Raw genomic sequence first — 14,842 nt, forward strand, 5'->3', positions numbered from 1 at the left:
AAGGGCTTAGAATCCAAAGCTACAGCATATGCTGTCCAGCCAGGCAGCTAAGCAGAAGAAGGTCAGCATTGAAGCTAAAGAGAAGGAAGTTTTTCCTGATAGCACAGAGTCTGGATAGTCATGGACACCATAAAAATTTGTGCCACAGCTGCCCAGGTGGAGAGTTCAGAAGCATTATAGCAGAAACCAAAGGAGGATGAAGTTATGTAAACAAGACAACATTGCATTTGGGAACAAAAAGAAGATTGTAGGGGAAGATATTATGGTACACCTTTAATCAAAGTACTTGGGAGGCAAAGGTAGGCAGATCCCTTATTAGTTCAAAGCCAGCATGGTCTACACACTGATGCAAGACAGGGCTACATGAGGAGACCATCTCTCAAAAAAGAGAAAGGAGGAGAAGCAAAGAGGGGGGGAAGGAGAAGGGAGAAAAAGAGGAGGCGGGAGAGAAAAAAGAGGAAGAGGAAGAAGACGAGGAAGAAAAGAAAAAGAAACTTTAAACTGTCAGTAATATATTTTGTTTTCTGAAGCTTAAAATTCTTCCTGAGAGAAACAAGAAAAGAGTCATTGAGGGACAGAGGATCACTAAGAGGAAAGAGATAGTAAGACACGGGAATATTAAAGTCAAGTAACAGACATGAGCAGGAAGATGCTTACATCAGGTTTGGGCAAGTGGTTAGGAAATGGGGTTATAAAAACTACGGATCCATGAAAAGGCCAAAAGGAAGCCCACTACTTTATAAATTAAAAAGAAAGCATAATCTATGACATTCAACTTAAACATAAAAGTAAAACATGCTAGAAATGGAGGTACCCTTCCTGTGTAGATGACATGATTCTCAGAAGTCGTGGGCTTTTCAACAACAACCCTAGGACTGCATGTGGAATGTTTTCCTATAAATTACTAGAGAGGTTTCAGAGATTCCCAAAGTATACAGGCAGTTGCCACTGACCTCTGTTACCCACTAAAGCTGGTTGGTAAAGACCTACTGCTGAAGCCACCATACACTTGGCTGCAGAACAGGGGGAAAGCAACAGAGAACCAAATTGAGAACTTCAGCCATACTAGCTAGTGTTCATAATGCCAAAGGGTGTTACTTAGGCTGTTGAAAGAGGAAACATCAACAACAGTCTCACCAGCCATAGACCTCATGCATTACAATACACTTTTGCCGGGAACGGTATGCCTATTGGTGGAATACTGGCATGACTATTTTGGTGATAAGAAGCTGCTTTATGATTCGATTTGAGATCTACCCCATGGGAGGGAATACATACCCGATGCTGTAAATCTGGTCAAAAACCTACAGCTGTAAGAGCACATAGGCCCAGCATTGATTACAGTGATTGCTGCCAAACAAGACTTGACAAGAACAACATTAGTAGACATGCTAAAGTGGAAAGAGATCTCTTCTGGGTAACACCCCAAAACAAAGAAACTACAGGCAGCAAAGGAGTACTCACAGTAGAAAAATTGGTCTTTACTGGGGTGAGCCCTTTATTGGTTTTCCAGCACCAAATGGTCAGTCATGAATCATACATACAAGAAACATTAAATGAACTTATTAGGTTGGTTATATTTATGCGTGTGTGTGTGTGTGTGTGTGTGTGTGTGTGTGTGTGTGTGTGTGTGTGTGTGTGTGTTTAATAACAAAAAAAGGAGGCCATGATTTTTAGAATGAACAAGGCATGGGGATTATAAACAGGGAAGCAATGTTTAATGTTTAATTTTTCCAAATTTTAAAAACAAAAGAAATAGTTATTCCGAAGTACAGATATACTTTCTACTTTAGAAGGTCTTATGTACTCAGTGGATGGGTTCGGCAATGAGGTGTGGAGAACACTAAGATTCAGCATCACAGGGTCTGAGTTCTGATTAGTAATAGTACCAGGTCACAGATATTAGGTGATCTAGTGAAAGCCACAGCTCCTCTCAGAGGCATAGCCTCTACACTTGTTAAATACCTTCGGGTTTTTTTTTCTTTTTTTTGTAAATGCTCACTAAATTCCTATATGCTCTGACATGATATTTATGTACTCAAGAATTTTCTAGATCCTTATTTCCATTCTTGGGTAAGCAGTGTAAAGAAAAGGCAGTACCATGATCTAAGAATGGAGATGAAGGTTCAAAATTAGTCTCAGATCTTATCCATCTCTGTTATAGACATCAAAGATGCAATAGGCAATGTGAGTAACAGCAAAATGTCTCAGCAATGTTTAGCTTCTAACAGTGCAATACATATAGTGTACAAATCAATAAATACATATTTAATATGTCATAGCTGGAGATGGAGTTAGGTTTGAGAGTTCTTACATGTCATGCATGAAGTCCTGGGTTTTATGGCCAGAACTTCATAAATAAGGAATGATGATGCCCACCTCTGATCCCAGTACTCAGACTGGAGCAGAAGAATGAGAAGCTCAAAGTCATTCTTGCTGTGTAAAGAGTACAAGGTCAGCCTGGAATGTGAGTTATGATGAGTACAGAGGTAGGTAGGTAAATAGATAGGTAGATAGATAAACAGGTGCATCGATAGAAAATAGATTATATATAGTTATAGATAGATAATAGATAAGTAGGTAGAATTTAGGCATTAATATATGTCAAGTTAAAATGGGTACTACTGTGTAAAGCTACAAACTAGCAGGCTTCACACTGTATGCCCTCATGCCATGCTTCCATGTAGGCGAATGTGCTTGGAAATGAGTTCTGAAAGAAACAATAAGCAAGCTGAGAGATAGGGAGTGATAGAAGGAGCTATTTTAGGATTTATTTTCTGGTCTTAAATGAAGTAAGAGAACAGACCACACAAGCAATCTGGAAAAAACATAAAGCAGGGGAGTGGAAACAGTGACCTGGGGTCCTGATGCAGGAGTGGGCTTAACCTGTTTAAGGAAGATCTTAAGGATGTTGGAACCCTACAATGGTCTTTTAGGCAAAAATGATACCGCCCAGTTAACAACATATGTAATATAACCTATAGCTACAGGGTTAAGTGTCTTGGACCACTTGTCTCTCCCATTTGTTTTGCCTTCCATAGTCCTTCACATGGTCAAAATGTTTTTTTTTTTTAAGTCTGTCCATCTATCAATCCATTCATCCATCAAATCATTCAATCAGTCAACCAATAATCCATTAAGTATCAGTTAAAAAGTATACAAGAAAATCTAAGTGAGGTGGGACCCTCAGACATACCTTAGGAAAAACGTGTTACTTCGTCTCAGTCCTTGAGATGGAGATAATTTACAGACGAGGTACCTAAAATCTTACCATAAGTTTCAGCACAGAGTCCATTGCTTTAAATATTATACATGGCTACATTCATTTACAAAGCATGGAGTTCAAGAGTGATGGGACGACTTTAGTTGGAGGAATCAGTTTGTGGTTGCTGGGTCCTGGGAAAGAGGTGACTAAAGTAGGAGAAGGAATTTTCAGGTCAGCCTTCACTGTGACAGGAATATCATATGTCCTCAAAGACAGGGGCTGTGGCATGTGCTGAAGGAATTGAAGCAATAATCACTGTGGTCTAGAGAGATTAGAAAAATAGTCAGAAAGGCTGGGGCTCATGGATAAGTGGGACGTTGTCATGTAGAGCCAGGAAGAAGACAGGAAGGGAGTGAGACACTCGGGTGGCAAAGTCAAGGGACTGGGCAAAGAATTGGGATGCACACAGCCTGAGACAGCTTGAGTTCTAGGGACCAACTTTCAATTCAAGACTGTTATTTTTATTGGGCTGGAGAAATCCAACAGCCATATTTAAAGGTTCATTTTGGAAAAACATGGGATGCCACCTCCTACTGTCCGTTGCCATTGCACAAGGCCCCATTTGCAGGATTAGACGTCGACATCACCTTTTATAACTATGACAGCAAGATGCATGACAATCCTGAATCGTATGCAAATTAGAGACTGGGAACCCTCCTCAAAGCAGGGTCAAGTGTGTCCCTGTGCCACTCCTCACACCTGCCACAGCACCCAGAGACACTGAGGAAACACTCATTTAGCTAACGAAGTAAATCATCCTTCATTTGAGCTTTGACATCTCAGGATGGATAATACCTCTCCCTAGATGAGAAGACTGGGGTACGGAATCATTTGTCCAAGCTTTCTTTGTCTGCTCTTGTTGCTACAAGTGTGTTTGTCTAAAGCCTGAATCTAAGTGTCACACATGCTACGCAGATACTGTACTGTGCCCCAAGTCCAACCTTTTTCGAAGTATTATATTATAGACTTAATATGAAAATTTTCACCAAACTAGGAACTAGAAAGACCTAGGAACCTGTGAATACACAACTTTGCCATCTGATTGCTCCCATACCATCTGACTACCTCATGCCATGTGACTACTCTAGATCTGTTTATTTGACAGTTAAAAGAATCCAATATAACACAAGCATATATACACTCACAAATGCACACACATGCACACACACTTTACAACTGCATTTTAGTATCTTAGAACATGTTTTTTTACAAGTTATATTTATTATTTATTTGCGTGTGTGTGTTTGTGTGACTGCATGCCATATGTATACAGGTGCCTATGGAGGCCAGAAGGACCCACTGCATTCCTTGGAACTGAAGCTACAGGCAGCTGTAAGACACCCAATGTAGGTGCTGGAAACCATTGCTCTGTCCTCGGGAAGAGCAGCAAGCACTGTGAAGCACAGCGCCTTCTCTCTAGCCCCTGTCGCCAAAGTTTTCCTTTGAAGCATTTCTCTTGGGTTTTTGAGGACAGATTCTAGGCAGTAGAGCAAGCCCAGTCCTACCTGCATGCCTGCTGAAATGTGACTGTGACGGTTCTTTATAAAATTGGAGGAAAAGAAATCCTAATGAAATAGGAGTCACTACTGACTTTTTTCAATATCTGCTCCCCATTCCTTACCTCCGACAAACTCTTTTCAAAATTCTCCAGCAGGCTCTGTGAGAGAGAGAGAGGATTAAAGGGCATTAACCAAGCCAAGCAGATATTGATGTCCCAGGAGTGCCCAGGACAAATCTCTGCTAATGATTAAAGGAATTAGTGATTTTGGAATGTAGAAGTAGACAAAACCAGAGAAATGCAATCCTTTCCCACAAGCCCAGGCACAGGCCAGACATTCACTGGCTCGTGTTTTCCTCCTGCTAATGCACACCTGCTAATTCTAAAATGTCTAGACGGAACCCCTTTGACACTGAGCTCCCATATCCAGAGGGAATGAAGTCCCCAGCAGAGCACCCCAGTCCATGACACTTCGCCATCTTCTAAGACTCCTGTAGCCCGTAGTCAGGCAGATAAGCCACACAGACTGATAACAGAACTGGCATTCTCTGCCCTGAGTCTGCTGTGGGCTGTGGCTGAAGCCAGGAGAGTCTATATTTGGTCTCCATTATTCACAATTGTGAAAAAGCAAACAACTAGGATTAGCATTTGGGGAGTAGGCGGAAGGTGGTGGAATGTGCATAGGAGCCATGACCAGGGTGAGGCAAGGTGTGTGCCTTGTGAGCAACAGAGATCCCATGAGAAGAGGAACATATGCATTACAGAACCATGTATAGCCTCACAATCCAGAATCACCAGTGGACCCTTAAAAACACTTAGATGTAAACCTTTAAATACCCCTGAGCTTTAATACCTTCAAACACATACAGTAGAGTTGTGTGCTGGATGGGAAAGCTTCTTGCAACACTTAACTATGAATGTCACACATAAGTTGCCATTATGTACTTATTACCACCTATAAGCTTGTTATGATAATATACTGTCAAACTAAAGGCATCTACAGCTAGATATGTAACCTGACACAGCATAGACATTGGAAGCCAGTGGGGGACTAGCGCCCAGAAATAATTTGCTGTAGACGTCTGGGCTTTGTTCAGTGTTTATTATCCATTTTAGTGCATGACTTGACATCCTTGTCTCACTTCCTGCAATGGCCATACAGATGTTAACTAGTAGTCATATGTCTCCATCCTATGGGTTATTGATCTAACAAGGTAGGGATTGGGGAAGTTGAAATGGACCATAGGTTTTCAGGAGCTTTTGCATGGAAGAGTACAGTGATGAGAAAGGAAAAACGGAGAGATTTTATTGTTGTATGAGATTCAATGTGGGAATGGATGGGGAGTGGGGGAAGTACTGAAGTCAATGGGAGAGGCCACACAGCATCAGCTGATCTCTAAGATAAGGAACAAGACCCACCATGATCCTTCTCCACAAAGAGGAGATAAGTTTCAGAAACAGTGCAATAACAGCTCTGAGAAAAGGGAATCTCTCTAACAGTCTTGTGGACACTTTCGAAGTTGTGAAAATCATTTTATTCAGCAAAGGCTTGCCATACCCAAGGACCATATACTGAGGGGAAATGACCTTCTTTCCATCTACCATTCTCTAGCTCTATGACAGTTTTGAAAAAAATCAACAGCTTTCCATTCATTTTGGCTTGAAACATTCTCCACTGTTAAAAAGAAATGATCTGTCTCCAGTTGCCCCTGAAGCTCCAGCCCTAGAAAGTGATCTCCACTGATGTGGGAGACATCTTCCTGCAGAAAAAAAAGCACATCATGCAACAGACTAGCTATTTAGCACATCTGCCCAAGGCATTTGTGTTTAAATAAAGGGAAAATTAAGGTAATCTTGGATAAGTGAAAAAGGAAGCTCATTGTTGACAGGTGTGCACTATAGAAACCGTGAAAGGAATTCTTCAGGATGAAATGAAAAGAGGGAGGGAGCAGTTGGGCTTAGATAAAGACACAAGGAGCTCATGTAAAGACAACTTCATGAGCAAATATCAAAGGGGGCATAAATGTGAACTTTTATTTCCTTAGACCTATGACAGAAAAAGCAACTGCAGAAAGACCAAGTGCTGTACTAACAGCATGAGAGATGTAATTATAAGTTTTGTTTATGATTAAAGTTAAACTGATATTGTTACATTCAAAATTTCTGTAAGTTAAGATGTTGATCACAATCCCCAAGGCAACCACTAAGAATACACAGAGAGAAATAGAGAAAGAAACCAGTAGTCAATTTAAAAAGAACACTAGAAAGTATCTACTCAATACAAACACAGGCAGTAATTGACAAAGAAATAATATATCATATGCCATATACAGCACAGATAACAAAAAGACCCATATTAATCTTAGCTTAACTGTAATTACATGAAATGCAAGTAGTTGGACTACTTCATTCAAAGAATGAAGCTGGTAAATTATTTTTTTTATGATCAAAGTATATGTTACTTACAGAGACACACTTTAGATACAAAGACACAAATACTTCACAAGCCTAAAGTTAGGCAAAAATATATAGAATCAGTGTACAAAAGGGGCTTGGGACAGTCATATTGCTATCATTCAAAGTAGATTTTTTGACAAAAACAAATGCTAATAAAAACAATGAGAAATATTTTATAACAATAAAAGTTTTAATTAATCAGAAAGAAATAACAATTATAAATACATGCACACCTAAAAATAATGGTCCAAACACATAATCTGCAACACAAAATGTAGGGAAATGCCAATTCAATGATAATCAAGAGTTTAATACCACATATTTTTTAATATAGAGCTGCTAAGCACAAGTCAACCAGGAAACTGTAACACTTGAACAACCGTATAAATTAATTAGATCTGTGAAACAAACACCCCACTTAACAACACCCCAATATGCTTGTTTCTCATGTGCATATGGAATATTCTCCGAGATAAACAATGTGACAAGCCATAAAATGAGTCTCAAATTTTTTAACAAAATTAGAAATCAAGGATGAAGGACATTTTTAAAATTCATAAAAATGAACAAATAAATGTATTTCTAAATAACCAGTGGGCCTATGAAAGGGCTCAGATGTTCCTATTTTGATGTTGTACTGGGATAAAGCATCTTGAAGAGAAGAACAAAGTTAATTGACAGTTGTAACAGCAGGAACCTTAATTTTAGGGTAGTGTCGACAAGGAAAAAGAGGAAGCATGGTGGTACAGAGATTTGATCACAACACTCAAGAGCTAGAGACAGACAGATTTCTGAGTTCAAGGCCAGGCTGTTTTGCATAGTGATTTCTAGACCAGATAGATTCCCTGTCTAAAAGGGAGAGACATGTATAAGGAGAAGTGGATTTAAAAATATCATTTTTTTATTTTTTACAATCTTTCTTATTTGTAAAGTAAAGCAAAGCAAAATATCAGATAACATTTTCAAAAGAGGTCCAATTAGTTATAAATTAATTTAATATAAATAATATAAAACATAAGTTTTATAACTGATTACATTTTGTAGTTACTATAAGATTATAATTAATATTGAATGAATTAACATAAAATAAGGAAGGAAAGAACATCATGTGAGGAAAAATATTATCCATAGATTAAGGGAGCTTAGCATTAAAAGGTTTCTTTTCCTTTGTAGGACAACAGAGAATCAAGCATGTCTCAGAGCTGAACAAGAACAAGCTATTAGGGGTGGAATTGCAGCATTGGGGACTCAAGGAAAAGAAGGGGTGCAAGGGAGCTGCTGAGAAGTAGGCTTTTGGGAACTATGAACCACACTTGTGTTAACTGAAAAGATGGAGACCATACCCTTGATACTAGTTAAAAGGTAGTCAGGGAGGCTGTGGGTATTAGGAGATTTTGACAAAGGTTAAAAGGATGAAAACACATGTAAGGTGATCTCTTATGACTGTCTCTATGAAATTTAAATTAGCATTTCTCATAAGGACGAGGAGTCAGGAGTTTTGAGGATGCTTGTGGAAATTGTGGTGCATGGGCTGGCACCAAGGGGGAGGGTGTGGCAGTCAGAGATCCAGTAATACAGGGAGACATTGAGGACTACATCAATGAGCCCTGTCTCAACAATGTTTTAGCTTTGAGATTGTTCCAGAGATGTGAGTGGTAATGGAAGGAAGAATCCATGCGCACACACACACACACACACACACACACACACACACACACACACACACACACACACACTCACTCACGTATGTTCACACAAATTTGGAGATTTCCTAGGAAAAAGTTTCATCAATCAAGAGAAAAGCGATGGGGTGGGTTAATGGGAGTTAAAACTATCAAATTCATTACTTATGTGTATGAAACTGCAAAGACTATGATAGAACAATTTGCAAAAGAAAACCATGGACAGAAAGTGGCTCGGAATTAAGAGCACTTTGTGCTCTCTAGAAGACCTTGCTCTAGTTTCCAGCACCCACATGGGGGCTCATAACCATCAGTAACTCTAGTTCCAGGAAATCTTTTCTAGCCTCTGTAGTCACTCTACACACATGTGCAGAAAACATTCATGTGCATAAAAATCAAATAGATCTTAAATTTTTTAATTTTGAGATTTTAATAGAATTACATAATTTTCCTCTCCATTTTCTCTCTCCAAACCCTACTACACAAAGATCCTTGCTCTCTTTCAAACTCATCACCTCTCTTTCTTTTAGTTGTTGCTATGTATATATATGAACATACACCTCTATTCCCAAACATAACCAATTGAGTCTGCACAATGCCATTTATGTACAATTCCTTGGAGTTGATCATTAGGTACTGGATAATGATTGGTATGCTCCTCGCCGGGGAGGCCTGTTTCTCCCTCTCTCAGCATCCCTTAGTGGCCATAGTTCTTTGTGTAGGGTTGAGGCCCCATGGGCTTTTCTTCATCCAGTTTGATATGTCTATTGCTGTTGTCCTTGTTCAGCTCATGTTTAGGCAGCCAAATTATTGAAACTAGAAAAAAAAAAAAAAAAAAAAAAACCACACATTCAAAACACTAAGAACCAAAATTTAAGGTAGACATGACATTTGAGGTAAAAATGACTTCTGGAAACTCAGGGAGGGTGAGGAGGGGAGCAAATACTTTATGATGTTGACCAGTCATAAAGTATTCCTAGGAGTAAAGATAAGACAACTGAATGTGACTAAATTCCCCCAACTAGTTTCCTTTCTAACAACCACATATAACACAATAATATTATAGTAAGTTAAGAGTACTAACTAGTGTTGAGAATATGAAAAGATTTCAAAGTAAGTAAAACACCAAAAACACTTGTATTAACTATGTGTGATGAGGTGGTTGGTTTCAAGTAGTGAGAAGAAATCTTTTCATATTCCCAGGACACAAGGCAGAAGCAGTCTGAGAATTCAGTTCAGAAGAAGTTGGAAGACTGAGAAACGCGTGGCCTTGTGAGATAGCAGGACCCAGTATTCTGTTTTGTGTTTTCATAGTGTAGATTACGGTCACAAACATCAACCCAGTCCTCCAGGGTTCAAAGTCTGTGTGCTTTAGTATATGGATGCTCTTGGGAACTGTAAACCTTCAGGTCTCTCCTCTTCTATCAAGGGGACATAATAACAGCAGCTATGATGCTGGTTTTTCTCTGCAATGAGTCAACATCTGTAAAACCTCAGTGTGATTGCAGAACACAAAACCCATATGAAGGTTTTGTAACAGTGAAGTTTACTGTATCTTTAAGCCCTGGTTAGGGTTTATCTGTGGGGTGGGGGGTTCATTGATTGTTTTTGTTTGTTCTGTTGTTGCTTGTTTGATTTTTGGTTGGGTTGAGTTGGGTTGGTTCTTGGCGTGTTGCTGTTGGTGGTGTTGGTTGGTTGGTTTTGTTTTCTTTTGCCACTAGGCATGACCTGTGTTTATCTGGGAAGAGGGACAGCAAATAGAAATGTTTTCACAGAACTGACCTATGGGGAAGTCTTTTAAACATTTTGTTGATTAATGTTTGATGTAGGAGGGTGGCCCAATGCACTCTGGGTATGCTATCACTGAACAGGTATAAGAAAGAAGGCCGAGCAACCCATGAGAAACAAGCTAATAAACCACATCCCTCCATGTTCTTGGCTTCAGTTCCTGGTTCCAGATTCATCTCCTGACTTTCCCTGTATGGCAGACTGTAAGTTGTAAAGCTAAAAACTGTTCCCAGGCTGCTTTGGGCCATAGTCTCAATCACAGTAATAGAAAGTTAGAGGGACAATCTGAGAGTAACTTGAATGCATAATCTTAATTCATCTGTGGATTTGTAGTTGTGTTTGGTTTTATCACAAAGAAACCTCAGCTCATATTATTTTCCATTTTATAGATAAGTGTTTCAACCATCTGGAAGGGCTGTAAGAACTTACCCACTAAAACAGAGCAACTCTGTTATTATGAGGATAAACAGAGGGCCTAGAGACCCCGAATGCAGCCTAGTGTTACAGCTGAGCCGCATCAACCATCCTCTCCTCCCCATCCTGAGTCCCTGGAAGTGCCATCTCCAGACGCTCTGCCCACCTCAGCATGCCTGGTTTGTAAGAATCACTAAAACATAAAGAATATCTCCATGAAGCAGGGTTCCAGTATTCTCAAATCCCTCAAATCAGGGGTTCTGGGGAATGATCAGTTTCTACCTCCTCCTCCCACTCTTGCCATTCCCCACCCAACATCCCTTTCAAATGATCACCCAGAAGACCACTCCCATCCATGGAGACTCAGGCAGAATTACTGCAATTCCCTGCAAACCTCTTCTTCGAAGGAAGGCAATTTTCATAAGCTAGAATAAATCCTTCCTGTGACAATGAGTAGTTTTTATGGTCTTTCTGCAGCCATCTAACTAATTGCACATCTCACATTTTATAATTTCCCCTCCCCCCCCCCCACCAGCACAAGACTGGTGGTTAAGCAATGACCTTGGCCTCTTCTCCCTCAGAACCTGTTCAAACTCATTAATGTGGTGGGGGAGGCAAGGATAGCTGGGTCTATGCAGAAAGCATAACGGTTCTCTTCTTTGCTTTTCCTATAGCTTTCCAGGCTGTGAGCTTAAATGAGCCAGTGGTTGTGGAAAGCTTATGAGTGATGGGAAATGATTCTATTCATTTTACGCGCAGGTACCCTTTCCCATAGCAACTCTAGCTGTTTTTCTACAGTTGTGGTAATTCTGCAGGATTGTGAGTGGGCCTCGATGGAAGTTACAGAAATGCACTGCCACAGGAGAGACAGTCAATGTCTGAATACCCAGCAATGAAACAAATGTGCAGCTCAATTAGAGCTTCAATGGCAGTGGGGACCCTAACAAGGGAATTTGATTCTTCAAGGGATCTAGAGAGGTGATAGGGGAGATATTGAAACCTGAGTAAGAATTCTCCAGAGAATCAAAACATGTGTGCAGGCTTAGGACAGCATTGCCTGCTTTGGAAACTGTAAACATTACAAGCATTGTGGCTAACCAGAGGGGAGCCAGGGAAGGGGCTGGGACACATCTCAGGAGTACTAGTGGTGTGCACAGCCAATCTCTCAAAGACCTTGTGGCTACTCAGGGATGGGTGGGCTTTGACCTGCAGCAATGGACAAAGATTTTAATTATTATTATTACTTATGTCCAGAAGCCATGTAAAATTCCAGGTGGCTGATGTCAATAGCATGGAAGAACATTGTAGAAAGAGCCTGCATCAAAGTCAGATGCAGAAAGAACAGAGGTCAACATTCTTTCTGCACCATCTTCTTTAGTGTTCCCAGGACTTGAAGGGAATGCTATAGATGCCTTGTTCATGAATGGTGTGTGATTATATTTCATTTTTTCATAAACCTGATAAAAACCAAAAATATAAAATCTAAAATTTTCTTAAACACACACACACACACACACACACACACACACACACACGAGCACTTTTCTGGCTTTTACATACACTTTTCCAATCCTTGTCTGAGCAAATAGATGTGCAGGCCAGGAATGTAGCTTCTGATGAGTTGTCAACATGTAAAGAACTTCTCTTCACTGTTAAAATGTGACCTCTGACCCAGAGAACTGAATGTGGCCAGTGAAGAGAATTTATACCAACATCTCCACTTTAAAAAACTTATAAGCAAAACCCTAGAGAGACAAGTAATTCATAATCACCTGGTTATTAGGGGTTGAGAGCCGATAGGGAGCATCAATGGCATCTCCAGTGAGTAGGACATGAGTAACCAAAAGTGGCAGGGGTAATGTAAAGTTAGCACGATGGTGCTTGGGGCTACAGGAACAGCAATTCCAGAGTCAAGGCTGTTCTCCATCCTTAGATTGAGGCTGTGAGTGGACTCAAAAGCAACCACTCTTCTGAAAGGCAGAGAGGAGCAGAAATCCAGACTTCTGTTTTCCCTTCTCTCTTCTGGTGTGTAAAGGGATGCCTAGTCACACTCCCTGGAAACTGCCCAGAAAACAGAGTAGACTATTTGAGAGTCTGTGGGGTCAGTGGGAAGAACAACAGCAGGCAGGTTTTCTGTGTGTCACACCAGTACCAACGGTCTGTAATTGTCACTCAACAAATAGAAGCACTTCCTGCTGCATGTCTTGTGAAAATCCCGATCTAACCAGCACCTACTTGTAAGCTGGCTCTTTCAAACACTGCAGTACTTATTCATCCTGGATGCCCTGCTGACTGCACTATGGGAATGGCCTTATGTCTTTTCTGTCGATATACCAAAAGCCTCCCTGACCTCAACCTGCCTCATCCTCTCTGGCCTCAGTAACTTGAGCCTCACACATACTACTACCCATCTTGGAAGAGAAGCAGCTTTATACACTTTTATAGTTGGCTAAAACATGTCTTGAAAATCAGATATTTTATCTCAAATGACAGGCAACAACTAGAAACTTGAAACCCAGTGGAAGCTGGGAATCCTTTTGATGAAAAAAATCTCTTCCGTATGTTTGGAAACCAATCTGCTCTCATGTTAATTGAATATAACGAACATACATAAAGCAAAACAAGTTCTTAAGATCTTCCTTTTATGGCCCTGGGTTCAAACGTGTTGGATTGCAAAGTGTTTCTGCCGAGGCTCAGAATTTTCTGCAGGCACTTGTGTGCTCCTAGCTCAATATGGCTCAATATTTTGGGCCAAGCTACTCAATTCTGTAAGTCATGTGATGTCCTTTGACATTTGAAATGTGTTCCACATTGCTGTGCCACAAAGAGCAGCAGACTCACAGAAGGAAACATGTTATGTGACCATAGTCTGGAAACAAAGGTGGAATCAGAACTAGAGAGCAGATGTTAAATTTCAAAATCATAATTACTGGACCATAATTACCAGTCTAGTCCCCACTCCTGGTCAATTTTGTAACTTTGAAAGATATTAAACACACAGTTATCAGGATGATTTTCTGCATCCACCACTCTAGGCTTTCTTTCTGAATATTCAGAAGCGCTGGGATGTGCTCCATTTTCTGGATAAAATAGACCAGAGGTGGTTAGTATTTTGGAAATATCTGTGAAGGCCCCGTGTACTTTCTTGGATACTAAGCCCATCAAGTAATTCTCAAAGCCTCAGGAGGTCATGTTGCTTTTTATTCTATAGCTGTTTCACAGACATTATCTCTGACAAATGACTTAGTGTCAACCGAGTTACCATTAATATATATCCATCACAAGGCATGACCACGTTGAAAATGTCCTGAGAAAGTCAAGAAATATTTAACTGGCAATGACTCTGGATTCTCACTATCTTCTTCCAGCTTTCCTAGATCATATCAGTTTCCACCATCACCACCATAGGCTCTATCTCCAACCACACCAAAGAAGCCAAAGTTCCAGCCATATGTGTCCTTGCCACCCATCAGACCCACCCATGCATACGTGTATGCGGGCACACATTCCTCTTTCTCTTTCTGAATTCGATTTTAAGTCCTTTCTGTGTGTGCTTCCTTGTTATCTTGAAGTAATATCCTCCTTTAAAAAATCCTTAGGATTCTCCTTTGTTTCATTATATCCCATATTAGTTGCATTATCTGATAGCAATCCTACTACCCTGGATTATGAGGTCTTCGAAGACAAGAATGGGACCTCCTTGTTTCCAGAATTCCATAGGAAATTTGGCTTTTAACC

The sequence above is a fragment of the Micromys minutus genome (genome assembly GCF_963924665.1).
Source record: "Micromys minutus genome assembly, chromosome: 3".
In the NCBI taxonomy this organism is placed as follows: domain Eukaryota; kingdom Metazoa; phylum Chordata; class Mammalia; order Rodentia; family Muridae; genus Micromys; species Micromys minutus.